Genomic DNA, 6446 nt, shown 5'->3' on the forward strand with positions numbered 1-6446 from the left:
CATCAGAACTAAATCAAAGACCATTGACATGCATGCTTGCCATGTTCTGCTGCAAACTTTCCAGTTTTGTCTCTGCAACGTCTCTACAGCTCAGGAAATCATGCGCACGCACGTACAGTTTCTATTGAGCCACTTCAATGGCAGAATCTCTGATGTACAAGCACACTCATATTGACATCATCTCTGGCTCTGCAGTATCCTAGGATACAGACATCTTTAAACAGCCCAACTAGATGCTTATCTGTTTCACTGTTAATGGGGTTCGACAGGATTACCGATGTGACAGCTCAGGGAAAAACAACCATCTCACTAGGCGTATGTACAGTTACCAATTTAGCTGTGTAAGCAATGGGCAGCTTGTACTACTTGCAATCATTTCAGGCCTAGTTGAGTCTGCGGGTGTTCATGCCAAGATTCTTGCATATCATCCAGTAAGGCTTATCCTGGATTTCTAATACTGCAGGTGTTCTTCTGCATAATACTGGTAAAAGTCGACCAGGATCTGATGAGCTGTCACTGTCATTTCCCTGCTAACTTAGACTTTACGTGAAGAGCTCTGTCGTGTTTCTTTAGAGACAAATCTTCCACCGTGCATCAATGCCTCGTGTTGATCAGTGATGGTGCAAAGTTCAACTTTGATCGTTTCCACTGCACTGTAAACTTGTCACCCTGAGATCGAGACCCTTTGGTTGGCACTGGCAGGGTCCAAACTCCCTGAAGAAGCAATTGCAATGACACAGCTGCATACACTGCTCCTTACATTATTCTTTAGTATCCTTGCCAGATCATACATCACATTTGCATTTATTTATAAAGAGGATCCATTTGGCTTTAACCCAGGTAAAGTTTTACTTTACACCAAAATAAATGCACATTCATATCATGTCTTGGCACCACGATGCAGTAAAGTAGTGGTTTGTATACAACTATAGACATAAAAGCCATCTTATCAAAATACGGCATGCACATATCAATAATGCGTAATAATTGTATCTTGCACTCACCAAAGAGGCCAATGCTATCTTCACTTTTATTTTCAATGTATCCTGCTCTGATCATGGTACATAACTATGTACATGTACAAGCAGTGAATGGGCAGACGGCCTCTGGTACGAAATTGGATCAATATTGTAAGACTCCCATGGTGTGGGGCATGGCGTTCTACAAGACCAAGTGCTCCATGGTGCCTTCAGTTGTGTGTAATTGAGTGCCATGTACATGTACATCAGTAAATACACTTATGTCATTGACCTGCTGAGCTTTATAATTGGCCAATAGTTTTGTCATTGCCTTTTTTGTCCTGTAAAAATGACACCAGGAATGCTGGTGCAATCCACTTCCAACTGCAACATACCCAAGGGCTGTTACAAGTACAAGACCATAATTTTAATTACACCAAGCCACTACAATTGTAAACATGTGGCTCTCTTTCCATTGATCGTTTAAAATTACACTTTGGATGGAATTTGCATCAGGATAATTTCCTACTATACTTACAGGCACTGCTTAATCATTCATAATATACAAATATGGGCTGCTTCGAGTGGTGTAGTAAAACTAGTCTCCCTCGGTGATCCATGGACATTCTATTTTTCCCGAGGAAAAGCCGAGGGAAAATAGAATGCGACATGGATCACCGAGGGAGGCTTGTTTTACTACACCGTGAGACAAAGCAGTCAATATTTGTTTTATAACACTTCACCCACAGATTCTGCTTGGTTTTAACATTTTAAATTATTCAAATCTGAACACAGTTAACAATAAACTTCAATTCTAATATAAAATTGGTGGGAAATGTATTTCTTTCTTCCAAACCACTCCTTCACGAAGTGTTTGAACCCAACTCTGTGACGCACTTTCGAATAATACATGCACACCAGCATGCATTTGCACACAAATACCCGCGCCGTGGAAATAGTACTTTGGTTGATAATGGTAAAGTACTTTGGTTGCTACGGGCACAGTACCTTTTGGCCGTGCACAGAAAGATAACAAAAATAGAAAGTACCATGTGACTCGTTCTCCGCCAATCAAGACACAGAGTCTGTGGGTGAGGTGTTATAAAATAAAACAGAAAGACCATGAACAAAATTTGTACCTTTATTTAACAGATATTTTAGTCAGCACATTTTGAGTAATTGCAAATAATCATATAAAGATAAGTTATCTCCAACCTACATGTACCGTACGGTAGGCCAATGAGGCCTTTACTTTGAAAAAATATGCCAGGCCTGTACAGAGGATTTTCAAATGAGTGTCATGTATCATTTCTATCGAGGAGTGTTCATATCAAGTTGTAAAGACTATTCATAAGATGGAATTTCTGTCAATATTAGGTTTTGCCCTTCATCAACGTACAAACACTGTATTCTCAGTGTGTTCAACCCGAGTGAAAGTCAGCAAAAGTGCTCGGGTGGGAATCGAACCCACAACCTTCTGCTTTGTTGAGCAGATATCTTACCACTCGACCACCGAGCACGTGAGATTGTTTAACTTTCACTCGCCCGTTTAACAGTTTAACTGCCCTGCCTGTTACTCACTGTATAAGCACCCAAAACTGTCCCAGCACTCTTATGGTACGTTCGAGTATAATGTACATGTAGCTCACCCGGATCAAAGTCTCAGGCTAGCCCCTTGCCGTTCAATTTGCTCCAACATCATTCTAGGAGCTCACTCGAGTCAGCCACCACAGAAACTGGTCAAGGAGCAGAGTCAGTGGTGGGAACAGGTCACATACATACATGTGTTGTTTGTTCATTTCAAGAAACAAACAAATTTGGCGGCTGGACAGCGAAAATCTTGAGCGGACCCAAAAAGGTCATTATTTATTTAGTTAACTTCAACTTTAGAGGCTGTAGGCCTAATTCCAGCCAAACTTTTTTACTTTTTCAATTTACTGCAAAGCAGTAAATCTCAAAGTTAAGACCCAGTCTGAAATGGGCATTCTGTACAGACATCACGTGAGGATCATGATGGCCCATGGTTGAATGTTCGATTAGTCCAGCTGTCATAGCAAACGTCTTCTTTTACAGAGTCGATCCCAGTGAGCTACTTGAAGGCACCCTATGATTTATTATTCAGTGAATAAATACACTGTAATACAATACAGACCCAGATGCTGCTGGGATAATTATATTGAATGACAGCATTAAAAATCAAAATGATAGTAGCAGGTGCAAACTTTGCTCGGTTACAAAACTTAAAAGAATAAAAACAGCTGTTTCTAAACTTAATTTTTGGCTCTAGTGTGTTCTGGAGTTCAGTTTAAGTATAAAACAGGGTGCCCCCTACAAAATGCAACAGTTATGATTTTCGGAAACTAAAATGGGATTGTAGAAAAACGTAATATTGTCATGATAAATTTGGTATTGCAAGATGCGCTAGGGCATTAGCTTCAATGTGACACCAATTGTAAGTTGATCCTTTTCCAGATGCCTGAGTATTCATTGTTTGACTAAAGTAGTCTGAAATGCCCACTGCCGCACTTTAGAAGCATTGGTTATCTGGATTTCACATCTAACATCAAGTCAATGAGCTGCTTCCAACGGAGACAAAAAATCGATTGAATCTTAACTTTTATCACTCTTTAAAAATTTCAGATCAATCATATCAGTAGTTATTTGGAAGTCTTTTTGCCTATTCTCCAAATCCTTCCACATGTCCAAATGTGGCAATTGTCATTTTATCGTACATCAGTTTTAAAAAAAAAGGTTGCTCAGCCAACCTGAAAGAACATAAATTGCAATTGGTATCCAATCAAAGCTGATGGTCAAGTATACTATACACTACCAAAGTTTATATCATCAAATTTTCTTGATTGTTCACAATTACAGTTTTTGAAACTGATGCGTTTTTGGAGGGACACCCTATAATAGCTGTTGAAATGCTTTTGGGCAGCCAGGGGACAGTAGGATTCTCAAAGGGAAGACAATGGCGTACATATATCGCATGTTGGAAATATACTCTTCATATGTTCATACACCACACAACAAACATTTCATATTACAACGTTGGCTTGGAAAAAATTCCCACTAGTAGGTGAATTAGATCTTCATCATTCAAACCCAATTATGAGGTGTTTCACGCGAAAAGGGGCCAGGGGAGGGGGATAACTTCCAATAATGACTTCTTTTATCAATTTGCATACATTTTTGTTTCTTTTTGATTTTAAGTTGTGCACCATGAATTGTCAAAACCTAGTTAAATTAAAAACGGTTTTCTTTTTACATTTTTGCAATAGGTTTCATATTTCTCTGAGAAGTTGCAGTTGTAAAGAGAAGAGAAATAATCCACAGCAAAATCACTATCTGATAATGCTTGTCCAGTAGCTTCACAGCTTGCCAACCAAGATTTGGTCATTGAGAGAAGCCATAATTTGTGTCAAATTAGCACTTTAAAGAGATTTTACACTTCACATCAAACATTTGTTTGAAAGTGATATTTGTTGGGGTTTGCACTCTGTATGCCTAACAGCAACAGTGATAAATTGTAATATTTCATGTATTTGGTCATATTGCAATATTCGGTCATTTTGTCTGGCAAAACAACCTACTTAATGACACACTAGCAGGGCTAATTCATCAAGGCAACAGAAAGGGACACGGGAGAAAAAGTGGCCTGAAGGAATCAAAGAAGACCAAGCTCTCGGTGAAAGATTTATTCAAACAGTGAAAAGGTACGGCACATAAGGGCAGCCAGCCTCCAGACTGTTTACGATGGAAAAGAACCTGTATTTGTACTGTTTCAAGACATGCCAACTTAGCAGGAAAATGAGCCAACATAGACATCGAGTAGATGTGTATTATGATTTGCAATGTTTCAAAGTTACAAAGACAATTAATCCACATGACAGAACAACTTTGTACGAGAGGATTCAAAGTAGAGGCCAACAATCGCTGTGTTATTCAGTTTTCACCAAGGGAATTTCACAGTTTTCTTCCAAGATATTTTCTATTCAAAAAGATGAAAAAGTTCCACAACAGTCTTACCTTTAAAGTGAAACCAGCAACTTGGGCAAGTTCATGTTTCCGTGGCTCCATGGTCTCTATTCTGTGCATCATCAGAGACAGGAGATGCTAATGAGACGAGAGAACCTGGTGCTGCCCTTGAGGGCTGGATGACTCCTGACTGCTCGGTTATGGAGATGCTCCTCACAGAGTACAGTCAATCATAACTGCTCCTCCAGTGAAGGTAAATAAAGCAGGTCTATTGTCGCTGGGCCCAGCACAGTAGTAAGATGCCATGGGTATAGAAGACCCGTAGGCTTGCTAAAGTGGGGAAACATTGCTATGGGTGCCGAGTCCTTGGGTATAGGTGACCCGCCGGACTGTCCAGTGAGGATGGGCTAAAACATGTCACCATCCGGAAGTCGATATCTTAGTGGTGGCTCAGCCATAGGAACCAGTGTCAGCTTGCTGCCAATAAGATCCTTGCTGGCGCCAAGTTGGGCATTTTATCAATGCCCATGTCTGCCAAGGGATCTTTATTTACCGAGTCTTGTAGGTGATGTCTTGCACGTCACCACATTCGCAGCAGATTCTCCAAGTCTGCACTTCAGGTTCTGCTTGTTCTTGTGGGATTGTAAAAGGCTGTGAATACTGATAAGTGTGCATAAAACAGCATAGCAAACCACCAAACAACTGGCCAGTGGTAAGGTGGTCTTTCAACTGACTTTCAATGTGGCACAATGCAGAAGTTTTATTAGAGTCAACATTGATTTTAATTTGTTGACTCTCAAGCAATTTGATCGTCAGAGAAAGCAAACCCCAACTTAAGTAATACATACCTAGTACAGTAAAATGTTATTTTTAATATATTTTTAAAAAGTAGCTTTTTTGATAAGAAGCAATTTTTGTATTGAGTATCAAAGATTTGAAAGTGTCGCCATGCTGAGTCATTGGTGTTTCAAACATAATTTCAATTTCAAGATCTCTGGTAAACATGCTTTTCAAAGGAAGTGACAAATTAAGTGGCTACTCACCATACGCATTGCATGAGCATTACTTGTGTGGCCGTCCACATGAAAGGCAACTGGTGCCAATGGTTTGGCTTTGCATGGTTTACCTAATGTGGATGATGACCTGCTTGCAACAGCAATACTAGCATCCAGCACAATTAATTGAAATAAACAATGTATTAAGGGCTGTGGCTTTCAGTGTCAACTTTAACCCAATTGTCTTTATTATGACTACAAAAATTAGAGGGATAACTTTGAATACATCTTGACCTGAAAAATCTCTTGAACTAGACCTTCAATCCAGCCATCGACTTGAAGGCAACTATTGAGGAAAGAAAGTAGCATTGTGTATCTAGAATGGGAGTTTACAGTATGGCAAGAAGGGTTGATGCATGGCAGCTTGGACTGGAACAACATATTTCACGTATGACAGTATAAGTAAAAAAGGGACATGTGATTATGGCAAGAGATGGCAGCAGGCATATAGACA

The 6446-nt window shown here is 39.7% G+C and overlaps 1 non-coding gene across 1 annotated transcript; it reads right to left on the bottom strand.

Annotated features, from left to right (window-relative positions):
- Positions 1-2405: 2405 nt before the first annotated feature.
- Trnav-aac lies at positions 2406-2478 on the bottom strand. Its single transcript has one exon. It is a non-coding gene; the product is annotated as a tRNA-Val (tRNA).
- Positions 2479-6446: the final 3968 nt, after the last annotated feature.

The sequence above is a fragment of the Patiria miniata genome, unplaced genomic scaffold (genome assembly GCF_015706575.1).
Source record: "Patiria miniata isolate m_02_andy unplaced genomic scaffold, ASM1570657v1 HiC_scaffold_3, whole genome shotgun sequence".
Classification (NCBI taxonomy): Eukaryota; Metazoa; Echinodermata; class Asteroidea; order Valvatida; family Asterinidae; genus Patiria; species Patiria miniata.